Raw genomic sequence first — 19,125 nt, forward strand, 5'->3', positions numbered from 1 at the left:
TGCAGCTTTCATGGGTCATGAAATGCAGAGCTGGATCATTTCTCTGGTTCTGTGCCAGGGGCAGCGTAGTTGCAAGCCAGACCTGTAGCAGCGGCGTTGGTGTGGCAGTGATCCAGGAGTACCGCCTGTCGAAGGAGCGAGAGCGTATTCCTGGGTTTGTGAAAATTTCAGTGCTTCCTTTTGGGTGGCATTTTGCGATGTATTTGTAAACAAAAAGAAAAATAGTTAGGAGAGACCTCAGAGGTTTGGAATGTTTTGGTAAACCCCAGAGGAAGCAAAAGCGGTTTAGTCTGTTGGGAGGTTTTATATTTTGTCATATCACTTCTACCTACTTGTTTACTCATTTTTTCCACTAAATGCTATTCCAGAAATCAGTTTGACTTCCATTTTAACTGTGCGCCTGCAGTAAGCTGTTTGACAACAGTGGAATTGCTACTAATTTCAGGTATGTAGAGAAGAAGAGAGGTCAGTGTATAAAGCACAATGAGGAGGAGGAGGATGGGGAGAATACATTTGCTAAATATCAGTTTGAAGATTTGGGAGGGGGAAGAGTTTTTTGGGGTTTGGCGTTTTTTTTATTGTTGTGGATGTCCTTTTATAGCACAAATGTTTTAATACACTGCCTCCTGGTGGTGTTTTGTAATGATGTTTTCTATTTAGGTGTGCACAGGAAGATGCTATTTGTTCTGAGCAGAAGGGAACCCAGTGCTTTCATGCATTCACTTTGTTAATGTGAGCAGGGAACACAGAATATTTCAGAGGCTGAAAATGTCCATTTGCTGGGTGTTGAATGTACGCTATATACACATACCTGGAAGAATCAGATTGTTTCAGTTTTCTAAAAACAGGCTCTTGGGACACAGTTAAGAAAATAAACATCTCCTAGAGTTGTGTATCAAGTCTGGAGTTCATTGTGTCAAAGATTAACTTTACAGTTTCTTCAGTGTGCTGTTAATCCTTTGTGGTGGATCATCTCCTTGGACTGTGTGCTTGCAGAAAACAGAATTACTTTGTTCTTTTCAGGGGTTTTCTTTCTTTCTTTCTTCTTAAATTTGTACAGTCATGCTTTATACATAGCTCATCTTAAGAAAAGGCCATTGGTAAAAAAAATTAACTGTATTAGTTGGAGAATTGATCCAAATTGCTTCAGGTGATTCAGTTTCTTTATTCCTAACAAATTATTGGTAAAATACAGACAGCTGTGGGTGAATGGGTTAAAATTTAGTTCAGTGCTGCAAGGTCCAACTGCTAAAGGTCTGGTTCCTGCAGGGAGAGCCGCTGTAGTAGAGGCCTGACATGCCTGTGCAGGAGTATAGGGAGGTTTTGATTGCCATGAGGGGGAGACTTATCTATCCTGAGGCCTAGCATGAAAGGAATCCTGCGATAGCAGACTAGAAGCCTTTCCTCTCTTCTCCCTCTTTTGCACAGATACCCGTGGCTGAGCAGAACAAGTTGCAGGATCTGCTTTCAAGACAGCATGCATGTAAAATGAGGAGAACGCAGCAATTCTGCGTGCTCATATGCTGCAGAACAGCAGTGCAAGACTGCTTGTTTCCAGCATGTTCTTGTCCAGACTCTGAGCCCAGGCAAAAGGCACTGCAGACAGTAAGTTTTGGGAAGAGGAGAACGTTTAATCACAGAGTGTGAGGGGAGGAGAATCAATCCAAAAAAGACAAGCTGATAGAAAACAGGGTTTGCAAGGTGAAGAGAGAGGAGAGCAGTATTTCTGTATTTACAGAAATGTCTCATTCTTCCTTAAAGATATTGCCAGCACCCAGCTATGGGGCTGGACCATCTTATGAACTAACTGGGAATTTGGCCCATGTAACCTTTGTCATCATAATGACCTCTAATTAGTTAACGAAGTTAGATAGCTGAATGTTGCAAGTGGTTGGGACAAAGTTGCTTCCCTTAAAATAGCAAGGGCTGAGTCTGCGTAGCCACAAAAATATCCTCTGAAAAGTTGCATTAAATTGCAGTGTAGAATTTATCGGGAATCTGACACACCTCATGACAGCTAAGGGCCTAGGTCTTCTAGGACTCACTTCTGCTATTCCCTGAACTCAGCCCATAGTGGGAAGATGCTTTCTTATGTCAGGGCAGAAGAAACAGCAGTGTGTATCACAGAGTTCCCTGCTCACTGCCAGGTATTTCCCAATGTCCTAGCAAGCTGGTACAGGAGGAGAGGGGAGTGAAGTTTATTAATAAAGAGCCCACTGCATTGAGAGAGAGTTCATGGCAAACAAAACAACCCTGAGCTGGGAAGGAAGAGACCACTCCGCTCTTTCACCACTCCTTTTCCCACCCTTCTCAGGCATTCAGTATTGGCTCTCTGAGAAGACAGCTGCCCAGGACCAAGGTGCTGACAGTCACAGATCATTAAGTAACACATGTAGTCAAGGGACCATACTAGCAAGGAAGCAGCCTGATAGTGGAGGTAAGAGCCCATGTTTGTGTGCCTGACAGTTCATTTTATAAGCAAAGTTATTGCCCAAACATTGGTAGCAAACAGAAGTCAAACCCTTAGTAAAGACAGAGAAGAGAGTGCTCCCAAGGACACACCTCTCACGTTACAGCAAGACATCAACTTAAACACCATGTAAAACTGTTGCCGTGTCCTATACCCTGGAGAGGGGGTAAGTACCAGAGCAAGAAGCCAGAGTTCAGCTCCAGGACTGATGGCAGGATTAAGGGAGCTTAACAGATTCAGTGAAGAAAAAAGTAAGTATATTAACACATTCGTGAAGGAAGATGTTCATGGACTATTGAGCTATTGCCTCCCTTGCACAAGTCATTTGAGCAACTGCAAAGATCAGGTGTCAATATTGTGTAGACGTGGCGATGCTACCTCAAGTACTGGTGGTAGTGCCTACTGCCCCATTTTTAGCATGTGTTTTCTTCTGGTGGATGTATACATGTGCTTTCCATGGTGACTTTATGAATCTGGCAGCCACTGCTTCTAACACCCTCTACCAAAGAAATCCCAGCATGCTCTGCTAGGTGATGGATCTGCTGAGAATTACATGGAGTATGAGAAAAAATGGTAGGAGCTCCAGAGGCTGGTGTAGGAAGCAGCTGATGATCGGTGCTACCGTTACTTGCAAAGTGACAGAGGATGTTAGGGGCAAGGAGCATCACTGATGGGTGTCACAGAAAATCTGAACTGTGCCTGGAGTGAAAGGGATTTGTGAAACTGAACCCAGTGTAAGGGCTGGTAGACACGGGGTGAGATTTGGCACTTGAGTTCTCCCTGGTTCTCCACGTATCCCTGGAACATGCCTTCATGTTGTCTGTCACCAATGTCCTCCTGCTCTGCAGGCATGTCCTTCCTACCCAGAGTACTCTTCTCCTTTCCCTGTGATACCTTACTAACCCATCTGTCCCTGAACTATCAGCATGTCCTGTTTTAACACGATTCACTTCTAGCAGCTCTTCTTGCACTGCCTCTGTGCTGTGTTGAGCTTGAGCTTCCTTTCTTTCCCTTGTGAGAAAATCTCTGTCTTGAACTGTTTTCACCCTCACGCTGTACGTTTCCTTGTGCCCCCATGGTTTTTTTCTAAGGTTTGTAGGTGATGCTTTTGCTTCTCAGTGCCCCAAAGCAGGGATTCGTGAACATCAGGAGCTTGGCGTGTTCTCGGCACTCTTATTTGGTTAAGTTCCTCAGGCAAAATGGGCACCTGAACATCTGCTCCCTGGCCTGAGCTAGAGATTTAGCATGAGCTGAGAGCATGGGTACTCTGCGGTTGAACTGTGAGTGCTGCTGGGCATACACTAAAGTGAAATTGTAAGTGCCTTGGACACTTCAAAAATCATGAGATCTAGGCACTGCTGTAGAAGGGGTAGGAGCTGTGCAGCGCTTTTACAATCACAAGTTTGGGTGTAACACCTGTTCCTGCGTCAGGTTCCAGAGTCATTGCTAAGGGATGTAGCTTTTACATTTATTTTTCCTTGTGTAGGAGTTGCTGTTAGAAGGGCTGCCTGACAGCCCAGCAGGTTCTCCTTGGGATGCAGTTAGTGGGCTGGAAGTGCCCGAATGCTGAATTCCCATTTTGTTTCAAAAGTCTGGTCTCCAGAGTCTCTGGTGTATTCAAATGTTGATGCTCACATTGCAGTCTTACATCTTTCTCCAGGATAATGCTATTTCAAAAGGTGCCTCCTCTCCTCACTCCAGATACTTATTCCCACTTTTGATCACAGTTAAAAGCTGGGTTTTTTTAGAGATGGTTTTTTAAACTCAGATCATTTTACTGGTCTGTTTTTGCAAGGTTACTGTGGTGGGTTGACCCTGGCTGGGCGCCAGGTGCCCACCAAAGCCGCTCTATCACTCCCCCTCCTCAGCTGGACAAGGGGGAGAAAATAAAACAAAAGGCTCATGGGTCAAGGTGAGGACAGCTTAATAAAGTAAAAGCAAAGAAAAACAAATTATGTTATTCTCTACTTCCCATCAGCAGGCGATGTCTAGCCACTTCCCGGGAAGCAGGGCTTCAGTACGTGTAGCAATTGCTCCGGAAGACAAAAATGCCCCCCTTCCGTCTCCCTTTACTTAGCTTTTATATCCGAGCTGACGTCGTATGGTATGGAATATCTCTTTGGTTAGTTTAGATCCGCTGTCCTGGTTATGCCCCCTCCCAAGATCTTGCCCAGCCCCAGCCTGCCCTTGAGGGGGGGGGGGCAAAAATGTTGGAGAGACAGCCTCGATGCTGTGCCAGCGCTGCTCAGCGGTAACCAAAACACTGGTGTGTTATCGGCACCTTTCTAGCTACTGATGCAGAGCACAGCACTACAAGGGCTGCTATGGGGACAATTAACTCCATCTCAGCCAGACCCAATACAATCTCCACCCCTTATTCCATACCATTTGCGTCATGCTTGGGTCCCACATAATTTAATACACATATCTTCTAACCATGCTATTGTATTTAATTCTCATTACTGAAATCCCTTGTTACCAACACTTAAAACTGGAACTACATACTTAAACCGCTGTTATACTCAATATACAGATTTACACATTCTTATTAATTACTATCCCCCGTCCTTTAACAGATAGATATTCCATGGGCTTCTTCCACTCTTCCAGGTGTTCACACACAGGTTATGACTTGGGCCCCATCCGTCAAGATGAGTGGTCAGGACAGGAGAAGCAGTATGTTCGATCGTTGGGCACCCAACACTGGCTCGGTTTGGGTCTCCGTTGCACTCACCTGGTTCCTTGCGAAGTTCACTCCTCTGCAGTTCAGGTCATTCCTGCTACATTACTTCCTACAACATACGACTCACATCACAGATTATTTTTCCCCAAGGTTAAATGTCCTTGAGGCACACGCTGGCTCTCCCCATCCTTCCGCATTACCCACCAAGTACACCCAGGTCCTTGAGCAAAGACAATCCCACAAATGGGTTTGCCTTTTCCCATAGGAGGAGAAATCCACACTGCCTTCCCCAGCCACTTCCCCACGTGCACTGCGGGGACCTTATCTCCTTCCACAGTATGTAGGGGTTTTGTCTGGGCAGGACCAGGATGGTTAGCAGATCCTCTGGTGTTAACGAGCCAAGTGGCTTCAGCTAAATTTGTATCCCAACGTTTCCGTGCCCCATTGCCTAGTGCTCTCAACATAGTCTTTAACAGTCCATTATATCTCTCAATTTTTCCAGATGCTTGTGGGTGATAGGGGATGTGGTACACCCACTCGATGCCATGTTTCTTTGCCCAGGAGCTTATGAGGTTATTTCAGAAGTGAGTCCTGCTGTCTGATTCAGTTCTTTCTGGGGTACCGTGTCACCATAAAATTTGCCTTTCGAGGCCTAAGATGGTGTTTTGGGCAGTGGCATGGTTTACAGGATATGTTTCTAGCCAACCAGTAGCTGCTTCCACCATGGTGAGTATGTAGCGCTTGCCATGACATGTTCGTGGCAGTGGTCCGATGTAGTCAATTTGCCAGGCCTCGCCATATCGAAAACCCAGCCGCCGCCCTCTGTTCCAGGGAGACTTTACTCTGGTGCCTCGCTTGATTGCAGCACGTTGCACATTCGTGAGTGACCTGTGTGATGGCCGCCATGGTCAGGTCCGCCCCTCGATCACGAGCCCATCTATATGTTGCATCCCTCCCTAGATGTCCCGATGTCTCATAGGCCCATCGAGCTACAAATAGCTCAGCCTCGCACTCCCAGTCCAGGTCCACCTGAGCTACTTCTATTTTGGCAGCCTTGTCTACCTGTTCATTATTTTGATGTTCTTCAGTTGCACAGCTTTTGGGCATGTGAGCATCTACATGACGTACCTTTAGAGCCATGTGTTCTACATGGGCAGCGATGTCGTGCCACAATGCAGCTGCCCAGATGGGTTTACCCCTGCGTTGCCAATTGGTCTTCTTCCACTGCTGTAGCCACCCCCATAGGGCATTAGCCACCATCCAGGAGTCGGTATAGAGAGAGAATACAGGCCACTTTTCTTGTTCAGCAATATCTAGGGCTAGTGGGATGGCTTTCATTTCTGCAAACTGACTCGACTCACCTTCTCCTTCAGTGGCCTCAATGACTTGTCGTGCGGGACTCCACGCAGCGGCTTTCCACTTCCGATGGTTCCCTACCACACGACAGGATCCATCAGTAAACAAAGCACAACACCTTCCGTCTTCTGATAACTCATTATATGGTGGTGCCTCTTCGGCACAAGCCACCTCCTCAGGCAATGCTCCAAAATCTCTGCCTTCTGGCCGGTCCATGATCTCCTGCGGAATTCCCAGGCGGTTGGATTTCCCCAGTCGAGCTCGTTGCGTGATGAACACTATCCGCTTACTCCATGTAGCGCCGGTTGCACGATGTGTAGAGGGGATGTTTCCTTTGAACATCCAGCGTAGCACGGGCAATTGTGGTGCCAAGAGAAGATATGCTTCTGTACCAACAACTTCTGAAGCAGCTCGAACCCCCTCATATACTGCTAGTATCTCTTTTTCAGTCGGGGTGTAGTGGGCTTCTGATCCTCGGTACCCCCGGCTCCAAAACCCTAACGGTCGACCTCGGGTTTCTCCTGGTGTTTTCTGCCAGAGGCTCCAGGTGAGACCATGCTCCCCAGCTGCAGTGTAGAGTACATTTTGTACATCTGGTCCTGTCCGGACAGGCCCAAGAGCTACCGCACGAGCTATTTCCTGTCCGATATGCTCAAAGGCTTGTTGTTGTTCAGGGCCCCATTCAAAATAGTTCTTTTTCTGGGTTACTCGATAGAGAGAGCTTACAAGCTGACTGTAACCTGGAATATGCATTCTCCATAACCCCACAAGGCCTAGGAAAGCTTGCGTTTCTTTCTTGTTAGCTGGTGGAGACATAGTTGCTATCTTGTTAACCACAGCCATAGGGATATGACAGTGTCCATCCTGCCATTTTATTCCCAAGAACTCAATCTCCTGCACAGGTGCCTTGACCTTGCTTTTCTTTACGGTGAAACCAGCTTTCAGAATAATCTGAATTACTCTTTTTCCCTTCTCAAACGCTTCTTCTGCCTCGTTGCCCCACACGATGATGTCATCTATGTATTGTAAATGTTCAGGGGCATCGCCTTGTTCCAGTGCAGTTTGGATTAGTCCGTGACAAATGATAGGGCTGTGCTTCCACGGACAGCTCTCCACGTGAAAGCAAACCGTGGCCTGCGCTCTGCTGCCAAAGGAATGGAGAAAAACGCATTGGCAATGTCAATTGTAGCATAGCACGTGGCTGCCTTTGATGCCAGTTCATGTTGCAGCTCTAACATGTCTGGTACAGCGGCACTCGGTGGCGGTGTCACTTTGTTCAGGCCGCGATAATCTACTGTTAACCTCCACTCTCCGTCAGACTTTTGCGCTGGCCATATAGGACTATTAAAAGGTGAATGAGTCTTGCTGATGACTCCTGGCTTTCCAGTTATCAATCAGCTCATGGATGGGAGCCAGGGAGTCTCGGTTTGTGCGATATTGCCACCAGCACACCGTCCTGGTAGCAATTGGCACCTGCTGTTCTTCAGCTCACAACGATCCCGCAATGAAGGGATCTTCCGAGAGGCCAGGCAGGGTAGATAGATAGCTGTTTGGTTTTCTCTGTGTTTACAGTGGCTACACCAAAAGCCCATCAGTACCCCTTTGGGTCCTTGAAGTACCCTCTCTTGAGGTAGTCTATGCCAAGGATACGAGGGGCCTCTGGGCTGGTCACAATGGGGTGCTTTTCCCACTTGTCCCCTGTTAAGCTAACCTCAGCCTCCAATAGAGTCAATTCTTGGCATCCCCCAGTCACTCCAGAGACCCAGATGGGTTCTGTGCCCCTGTACCCTGATGGCACCGGCGTACGCTGTGCACCAGTGTCTACCAAAGCCTTATACTTCTGTGGGTCTGATGTGCCAGGCCATCAAATCCACACAGTCCAGTATATCCAGTCATCCCTTTCCTCCTCCTAGCCAAAGGCAGGGACCCTCTATTGCTCTTCCTTATCAGAGTATTCACTGTCTGACCCTTGTGCCAGACCAGAAGTCCCCTCACCAGAATCAAGGGAGGTGGTTTCAGTTCTTCTACACCTGGAGGATTGCCGATTGCTTTCTTGGGCCTCTACAGCAACTACCCTGACTACCTTGTTCTCGAGTGACCCCTTCTTAACAGCTGTCTTCCCTCTCGGTTCACGTACACAGGCTTCCAGCTTAAAGGTGGGTTCGCCTGCTTCCTCACGTCCTCCCCTTGGTCACACAGGAAGAACCAGAGCGCACCATGTGGCATACCCCTTGGGCTCCCTTTCCCTCTGACCGGGGCGGGAGAGGACTCATTTCTTGGAGCGTCCCTAACAGCCAAGGCACTGTGCTGTAGGGATGAGGAGACGCAGAGATTTTCTTCAAAGTTTTGGAGCCAAGACGACACTTTCTCCACAGTTAGTGTTTCTATATCTGGGCAATACATCACTGCCAAGCTGTTAGAATACGATGCTGGGCGCCTTGAGTCACCTTTCTCCACGTGGCCCGTATGCAGACAACATCCTCTGGATCTTTGGAGACCTCATCATCATCTAGATCACTGTAGATGACTTCCAGCACTGCTAACTCTCTCAGGTACTGGATGCCTTCATCTGCGGTAGTCCACTTTCCTGAGGAGTTCACAAGATCTTCCTTGAATGGATATCTTACCCTCACACTTGAGAGGAGCCGGCTCCAGAGACTGCAAATTGCTGCCTCTTTTCCAATTCCTCTTTCAATTCCCCGGTTTCTAGCGAGGGATCCCAGCTGTTGGGCTTCCTTGCCTTCCAGTTGCTGACTATCAGCCCTGTTATCCCAGCATCGGAGCAGCCAGGCAGCAATCCACTCACCTGGCTGGCGGCTGTAGTCTTGCAGCAAGTCTCGAAGTTCTGAGGAGTTCAGGGACTGGGTAGTTTCTGCTTCCTTTTTAAGGTCTCTCACTCCTTCCTCCAATTTCTTTGTCGAAGGACCGGCTTTTAGGTTAAACCTTTCCTCTTCTTCTTCCCTTACTAATTGATGATATGGACCCGTTGATCTCCTTGTCCACTGTTTCTTTTTCACTACTGGGGCAATTACTGTAGTTGTTGTTGTTTGGGTCCCTGTCTCGAGCATGGTGTCCTCAGATACAGTCTGGGTCCCTGAGTCAACCGTGGTCCTCTGAGAGTGTTGAACTATGGCTCAGTAGGCATAGGCCAGGCCCCAGTACAGCGCGAGAAGCTGCTGGTTTTCATTGGGATAGGCGAGGCACCCTTCTATCAGGTGGCGCATCAGTTGGCCAGGGTTGCTTGCCTGTTCGGGTGTAAAGTCCCAGATTACGGGAGGTGATAACGTTCCTAGGAATCTGCCCAAATCCTTCCGTATACCCTGCCACCCAGGGACCGGTCGCTTGAGAGCATGTTTCAGCATTGCCTCACCCGAAACTTGTCTTCTCTTATAGCAGGACGAGACCCAATTCCACAATACCCATAATATACCACCAGTATTAATTATTAGTATTGAACAGCTCACATAAGGGTGAACAAGGACCTCGGGAGCCTGCATAATAAAACCATTCACATCAATGCCTGGTAGGGAGAGGGAGATGTATTCCCTCATCTCCATTCTCTCCTCATCTTCCTCCACAAGATAGCTCCCACAACACAGCAAAGCCATCAGTGCCAGGACATAGCCATTATTTGTATTAGCATGTTCCCAAGTTCCTTCATTCTCCCCACAAGATAGCTCCCACAGCATAGTAAAGCCATCAGTGCCAGGGCAAAGCACACAGGCATTATTTGCATTACCATGTTCCCAAACTCAGCAAAATCGAGATAAGCAAGCAGGCAACAAGCCCCGTGACCTGCACAGGAGCTTGCCGCTTAATAACTAGCTATGGCACGCTTAATGCAAAAGTGCTGTTGTCGAGCCCCACATTGGGTGCCAAAAAGGACTGTGGTGGTTTGACCCTGGCTGGTCCCAGGTGCCCACCAAAGCTGCTCTATCACTCCCCCTCCTCAGCTGGACAGGGGGGAGAAAATACAACAAAAGGCTTGTGGGTCAAGGTGAGGACAGCTTAATAAAGTGAAAGCAAAGAAAAACAAATTATGTTATTCTCTACTTCCCATCAGCAGGCGATGTCTAGCCGCTTCCCAGGAAGCAGGGCTTCAGTACGTGTAGCAATTGCTCCGGAAGACAAAAAATGCCCCCCTTCCGTCTCCCTTTACTTAGCTTTTATATCCAAGCTGACGTCATATGGTATGGAATATCTCTTTGGTTAGTTTAGGTCCGCTGTCCTGGTTATGCCCCCTCCCAAGATCTTGCCCAGCCCCAGCCTGCCCTTGAGGGGGGGGGGGCAAAAATGTTGGAGAGACAGCCTCGATGCTGTGCCAGCGCTGCTCAGCGGTAACCAAAACACTGGTGTGTTATCGGCACCTTTCTAGCTACCGATGCAGAGCACAGCACTACGAGGGCTGCTATGGGGACAATTAACTCCAATACAGTTACCTGATGAGAGGTTGCATCAGCATAACAAAGGAGTTACATAGAATAAGCTTTGGTTGGGAAAGGATAGGATTCTTAAACCAGTTTTACCACTGGAGAAAATGTATATGCCATCATTTCTTAAGTAATTGAATGCAGCATATCTACCAACATACTAGTTTGTGGTCAAGAGTCCAGAGCAGGTGAACAACTTAAAAAATTAACTGTGTACAGTTACATGTCTTCACGTAAAGTTGATGAAAATAGTGATTTCTCCCTCAGTTATTGACTGCCATAAAATTCCAATTATTGTTTCCTACCAGTAGGTTAATTCTAGTTCCAGATTAACAATTTGGAACACAAAGCTTTATGTTGCTTCCCACCCCTGTATTTTCTAGTCATCCCCACAGCACGCATTAACTGGATTTCCCCTTATCATCGGTAGTTCTGTGAATATGTCTCATACCATACTATCATGCCCTTTTTCAGGTGCTTTATTTTTGGCTGGCAACAGGGAAGGATCAATAGCTCTAAAGCAGGTTTCTTCAAACTCAAACTGTATTACAGGATAAAGCTGTGACAATTTGGATAATTACAAAATGCCCTTAATAATAATAATAATATTTTAAAAATCAGCTTTTTCATTGGCAGAAACTGAGCACCAGTACTTTCTAATCTAAGAGCATGAGTTCTTAGACTGGCTCCGAAAAATGGCCTCAAAACCACAGTAGCTGGACATTTCTATGAGGGTGGAAGGAGTATGGCTCTTACCTAGTTTTTGAGAGCTTGGTGTGGCCCAACTCAAGGGCAATGGCAACAAGAAAAGATGAGTATAAAACACATAAATAGTCCTGAGAGCAGAAGCCAGCTTTCCTTTTTCTGGCAGTGCCCAAACCACTAGATTACTGGCTGCTGTTGAGTAAAAGAGATCCAGTTACTGTGTGGTGTTGTGTGGTAATGATAAGAAGCTCAGCCTGTAGCCCTGCAGTGCTAAGCTGTCCATTTTGTCAAGAGTGACTTGCCTCAAAATAAAATACAAGCGAAAGCAAGTGTTAGGCACTGGGACATTCTCAATTTGAAAGTGAGATACTGATCACCCCCAGGAAACCAAATTCTGTTACAAGCCCCTATTAAGCACTTACACAGTGGGAGAAAAGAACAGTGACCAACCCAAATTAAGAGAAGGAAAAAATCTGCAGCTCTTTTTTCATCACTCACTGGACTCATTCACAGCCAATGCCATTGGGTCACAGTTTGTGCAGGAAAACAAAAGTATTTAATAAGGTTGGCCAAACTGTGTTCCAAGTGGAGAGGGCGATAGCCTGGCCCCTCAGAAGGACTCATTAGATTCAGCATAGTAAATGTTTTTCTCCAGGTACCTTATCTAAAACCAAGGAAAAACATGTTTTCATACATCAGTCTCTGGATTTCTTCCCTGGTTTTGCATGCACATGAGAAGAAGTAAAGATGCTTCATATCAGCAGCTCTGAAACTAATAATGGTGGTTTCTGGTTTTTTTCTAAACAAAATTTACTTGAGAGTAAAGCACAGAGGCTGGGCCATGCCAAAACTTGCCTGCCTTGTTCGTTGTGGCAAATAAAGTTATGGAAAACTCGCTACTTTGACCTTCGTGGATGAATTCTGTTTCTCATGTGGATGCTAGAACTCCAAGTAAGTCTTTACAGAGGAAAAAAAAACCAAAGCAAAACTGTATGTGTGAAAAGCCTTCTTTATATCCCACTATATTATCAAAATTTTAAATCATCAGTCCACTGTATTACCAAACCAAGGTAAAGATACTATCAAAAGTTATAAAAGTGCATATTTCTTTTTCTGGTAGTTCAAATCACTACTGCACCATTGGAGGTAGGCTTAGGGAGCTAAACTTTATTTTACAGTGACATATGGATATTCTTTTGGCTTTGATCAAAAGCAAATATTTTAAAGTAATAGATTTTAGTAAATTACAAAGATGATTTATTAAATTAATTTGGAAATTGTTTGGAAAGCAGATTAGTGACAGGTAATGTTTGTTCTAGGTGAATAATTGACAGCTTTGCTTTCTTTTCTTTCTCCTAGCAGCTGCCTGAACACAGTAACTTACGAAACCCCCACAGGCAGGGCTGCCTAAATCTTATTGTACTGATAAGTTTTTCTAAACAGGTGTTTGAATACAGCAGAGCACCTTTACTCATAATAATAGGGATTGGTAGCATGCCCGGCCTTCTGTTTGCAGGCTTTATTTCTGCTCCTCTGGTTGGCCTTGGGGCTGCCTGTAGAATATGGTGTAGATATGTGCACTTTTAAACACTGATGTGGCAATTTCCATTTCCATGCCTTCATTGCCATTCTTTGTATCGGTAATTTTCAGACTGTTTCTCTAGGCGCTGGAGAACCTGTGGATTAAAGGGTTCTGTGAAAGTTGAACAAAATTATCCTTTAGTTAAAGGTTTAAATACACTCCATGTATGTATTTTTAAGAACCTGGGAGTATTAACTAGTTTCCAGCATCTGAGAGGGACGCAGCTAAGGTCTGCTTCTGTTGATCACCTGCAGGAGCTTTCTTCGTATCTCCAGGTCACAGTATTTTCACAACATGATTGAAGAAGTTTCTGATTATAGTTTGAGGCATCCAAAATCATCAGTGATACTTGGAAAACTGCACGTTTGTGGCTCATTAGAATGGTAGAATTCTCCTGCGTGCTGGTAGTCAAAAACAAAACCAAATTTTTTTCAAAATGCATACAGCAAGTAGTCATGCAAAGAAATCCCTTCTAAAGAGCAGTAATAGGTTGTGGGTGTATTTTGTTGTTGTTGGGGTTTTTGGTTTTGTTTTTTTTTAAATTTGGCCCTAACTACTTAGGGCAGTCATTAAAATGGGGGAAGAGAATAGGGAATTTTATTGTGCAACCCATTCATCCTTCAATAGAAGCGTCATGACGCTCTAAGAAGTGCAAGCATGGCAGGGCTGGCCTGTGCTGGCCCCTGATGAGACCTGAAGTGAAATGCCTGTCAAAGTTATCGCTGTGGTTTGAAATGGATCTGTGAGTTCAGCAACACAGTTCATTTGGTACGAAAATTGTGTTTCATCAAACGTGATTTTTGTGTGCACATGGTTGGAAACATATAGGTGTTGGCACATCATTCTGTGATCTGGTTTTGGAGGCACTGTTTCAGTCTCCTGTTGGGACCAAACCACTTTGTATAAATGGTTAAATACTCTGCAGTGGAGACAGACGAGCGCAGCAGCACCATCCTGATCTCAGGGCCTGGATGTAGAGCTCTTTGACAGGGATCTGGAAGACAAAAGTGGGAGGTTTTGCTTTTTGTCATTCAGGCCAGGAATCTGAGTGTAAGTGTCCCTTGTGCAATGTCAGTGCCGTAACCACTGAGTGAATATTTGAGACAGCCTTTCTCTGTGTTTTTTCACTGAAAAATAAGTAAGGAAGGATCTAGTTTGTGTTTCAGTGCAGCTCAAAAAAATTGTCAAAATGATAACACCAGAAGGGATCCCTTTCCCTGGGCACCTGTCAACTGAAGGTGCCGCAAAGGCTGAAAAATGCAATGAGGATTAGTTAACACAAAGCTGAGGGCAGGAAACATTACAAGTCTCTTTACTTCAATAAAGGGATGCGTTTGATGATTTCAGTATGTTGAACGGATACAAATAACAAGGGCTTAAAAGTCCTCAGTTGATGCTTTGCTGATCTCTTCTTTGCAACGGGTTTCTCAAGATAGGACCCTGAGGTACACTTAGGAGGCAGCAAGGGAGAATGTTTACTCTCTCCTCTATAGTTAAAGAGGGGATCTTGGTGTTTGAGTCTTACCACATTCACATGTTTCTATAAGCACTGTTTCCTGGTTAAGACCAGCTTTTCACACACGACAAGGTGGAGCTACTTTACATCCCACAAGTCTTATGCTGTCTGCCAAAAGGATGTAAGGGGGATATTTGAGAGAGTGGAAGAGCCAGGGGGATGTGGAGTACACTGTTTTCATTAGAAGGCCTTAGCAGCTCACACCACTCATCTCTGAGGAGGAGTAGCTGGCGCGAAGATCTAAACGTTTTGATGGTGAGAGGAGAAAGCAGTCTGAGACAGACTTCTCTTTCGTCAGATCCTTTGTCAAAACGCACCGCTGTGGGCCCCTGCCCCTCCGCTCGGATGCTCACCTCTTCCCTCCGCTGCCTAGGGCTTGTGCCCTCCCTTCCTCCTTCCCAAACCCTCTGCATCCTCCCCACACCCCCCGCAAGAAACCCTGAGGTTATTGCCACATGGCTTTCATCGTGTTAAAAACATAGTGACAACATGTGCCACTCCTCGAACTGAATCATTTTCTGAAATGCTACTCCCTCCATTCTCTTTTTTTTTTTTTTTTTTGCTTACCTTTTGTCTCTGTCTTTTATGTGAGACCGATTCCTGGGGCAGTCAGCAGCTGGAACAATAAGCAGTGTTACTGGGTGTAGTATTGCTGCACTCTGGTGTTTGATTTTGAGGCTTTTAAAAACATTAGCTAATTAATCCTTACTATGTGACTGAAGGTAGGCGAGCATCGCCTACCTAGTTTTATGGCTAAAAAACTGACAGTATATAATTTGCCCAAGGTGACAAAGTTGATGGATGACAGGGCTTTCTAGGTACAAGGGTGAGTTTCATTCCCTGAATGACAGTGATTATAGTCTGCGTATGAAGGATTTATGGCCGGAATTATAAGGAGAGCTTAGCCTCACGCTTGCTCACTGCATGGCATGCAGCGTGTCATGGTTTGTGGTGTTTGCTCGCATTCCAAGTCCTCTTCACGGGAACATTTCTGCTTTCCAAGTTAATGGGAAAGAGGCGGTGTCCCAAGTTAAGTTCCTTCTGAAAAGCAAGGTTCACATCTATCCCGGCAACTGAAATTATGCAGCAGTTCCCAAAACTGAGAAAAGCCACATCACTCCATTCTGAGGGCAATACTTGAATTGAGGGTGGCAGCGACATACCGCTGTTCTCAACAGAGCATGTGCTAATACCCTGTGAGTTTTGAAGGTCATACTAGTTAATTATATTAGCTGAAACCAACTTCCTGCATCTGTCAGCAGTTCAAAGCCAATACATCTGTAAAACATTAGCAGCATATTTTCTTTGTACATCCTAAAAAAAGGCAAATTAAAAAAAAAAAAAGAAAAAAACCAGCAAAAATCCCTCCCAGAAAACCCCAAAACCAAAGTTCTTGAGTTTTTTTGCCACTGATACTGACCTACAAAAGCAAAAAGAACCTGATCTGATATTTAGATGCCAGATGAATCTTTCTGACCTGGCAGTTAGACAAATGGGGAGATTGAGATGGTGGTGACTGATGGAGAAGGTGTAATTACAAGGTTTCAGTTTTACAGTGACTTGGTTAAAATGTAATGCTTCAGCACTCCCTCACGCATGCAGAGTCTCAAGCAGAACAAAAGGTTGTCTGTTGTTACATATTTTTGCAGAAGTGACTTTTTTAAAGTTCTTCGATAATTTAAATTGAGTTTTTCAAGCTTACCATTTCAAGGAGCCTTCTTGGTTCCCACTGAAATGAATACATTGATAATTTTCAGTTAAAACAAAATACTTCAGTTTGAAGATATTCAGTGAGTTCCTACAGTGAAGGATTGTCCTTGTCATCACTGCACCTGACATGAAAAAAAAACCATTCCTCTGTGACGAGGCAAGACAAAGGAAGCCAGATAATTGTAGCATTCTGTTTGCAGATAAGGGCTGACAAAAGGATAAGAGAAGTTTAATGACCAGCCCACAATAGCTCCACTACCTGTACTAGGGGATGATACCAAATTTTCTGGGTCCTACTCCAGGTCCCTGAGCACAAAAAAAAATCTGTATTCCTATCCAGGTCATTGTTGTGAGATTCTGTTATTTGGCCGTTGTTACAAAGAAGCTAGCTCCTTTCTACTGGCTGAAAATGCTTGATGCAGTCCAGATGCTAATACAATTAGAGGCGACCAGCCAAGTAACTGGTGTCCTCAGTCTGTAATTAAGTGTGATTGAAAGGGGGAGCTAGGGGCAGTAAAAACTTATATCCTTCATCCTTTCATTAGCATTTGCTTGCAGAGTTCGATGCTGATTTTTTATTACCTTTCAGAAAAGTGGGCTGAATAACATAGTTTAGATACATTTTTATTATTGGGAGTTGGTTCCTTCCATTTGCTACACTTTCATCCCTCTTCCAGGAGATAGAATTTATGTACACACAACGTGAAAGAAATCTCTTCAGTTTACAACTTCCGTCTAATTTGGGGGAAGGGGTGTCTTTGTGGGGGCTATGAAAATAATCAAGGCCGACTTTATTCCTGTTGCTCCTCAAAGAAAATTAAAAGATACGAATGAAAAGTAAACTGAGCCACGTTTGGTTTTACAAGCCAGAGCTTATTAGGGTCTAAGTCCTTTTGACATAATTCGCAGTTTCAGTTGTCCAAGCAGAAGGAGTCTCGGTGCACAGCTTGTATGGCTGCAGTCAAGTCATCTGAGCTACGCGCAAATGGATTTGACCAGGACTGCTGATTTTCAGAAAATAATGCATACTGTATGTTATACTCTGTGGCAAGAGTCTGGTGTGATCAGCTGTCCCACTACAGGAAAATAACCTCGGAGGAGGCATTCATCAATTCTGTGACAATTTGAGTACCCACTTTTTATTGTTGTCAGCAGCGGCAACTATGATGATGAAGGATCTGAGCACAACCTACATAAATGCATATTTGTATCTATGGGAAACATTCATTTTGCTTCACTGCTGCCAGCCAGTCTGTCTCCTCTCAGGAGTCGGCTTAGGTCAGAAGAGTGAGAAATGAGACGCTTTTGATTCATAACTCAGGATAACATTTGAGAAGTTTCTAGAAAGGAATACTTCTTACAGTTGAGCTACAACTTCTTATAAGAGTCTGATTTCAGGGAATGAAATAGTGGTTATGGAGAGAGAAAATGGAAGTGTTAGGCAGAAAAATAGTGCGTTCGAATCTTCCCAATTCCTCTTTAGACTGTAATTTTCCCCTTCTCTCTCCTTTACAGTCAAATAATAAAGTGTTGATTTAGTGGTAAGTGACAATATAGAGAGAATACAGCCACAGCATAGGCCTTCTCATCTTCTACGACACACATCTTCTTTGAACTGTGCTTAACCACTTGAGGTATCATAGGTACTGATGGGCAGAGGAAAGCTCCAGAATAACACAACCAAATTACAGCCATTGTAAATGAAAAGAGACCCACTTTTTATTTAGAAAAAGGAGACAATTTTCAGAAACTTATAATGAACCTAGAAGCATTTCTAGTGAAAGTATAAGACTCCTTCTCTAAGTTGGCGTGAAAGTCTGACCATTTTTCTTGCTCACATAACCTAAAAATACCAGCTGACTTGTAAAAGATTTCTTTTCAGCAGCATTGTTCATTTCTATTCTTAATTCAAGAATCTGTGAAAGACCACGGGATCATACATCTCTGCAGACAGCTGTGTTCCAGCATCTCATTTCAGTGACCTTCCTCCAGTCAGCTTAACAAACAACTAAGTGATAACTGGGGGCAGAAATTGGTTACCTCTGATAAGTAAAGGGAGCAGTTTTATTTTGGAGCCCATCCAAAACTGCCTAAGGTAATTTTGATCATTAACATCGGAGTATACCATGTTTGTGATTTCAGTAGCTTCTGCAAAGAGGGTGTTTGGGTTTTTTTATGGTGCTAGACTAATGCCTCTAGGTATGCACAGGAATACATCATGTACTGGCAAATGGCAACCTACAGGTGAAAAATTCTCTTAGTGATGGATATAAAAGTGGAGGCAGTGTCAGAAATTCTAACAAATAGATAAAATGTATGCTGTAACTAATGGAAAGGGGAGGTTAGAGAATTGCTGAGAATGAGTGGTGTAAAGGCTTAGTACAGTAAGAGACTTGGACTGTGATGCAGTCCCTGGTGCAAATTTGGGGCTATATTCAGTGATCTGTACTGAACAAAAATGTCTGTTGAATATTAATTCAAGTCTGATTGATTGATAGCAAAATGATGCTGAAGATGCTTGCAGACTTGGGCTAAGAGCTTGAAACTGGTAAGAGATTTAGAGGTCCTGTCACTATCAAACTGGGTCTGAATTCCCATATACAGTTTTACCTGTCTCCTCCTGTGTAAGTATTTCTGCATCCCACGGGATCAGTCATTTTCCTGTCTTTGTAA

This window comes from Haliaeetus albicilla, chromosome 1 (genome assembly GCF_947461875.1).
Source record: "Haliaeetus albicilla chromosome 1, bHalAlb1.1, whole genome shotgun sequence".
In the NCBI taxonomy this organism is placed as follows: Eukaryota; Metazoa; Chordata; class Aves; order Accipitriformes; family Accipitridae; genus Haliaeetus; species Haliaeetus albicilla.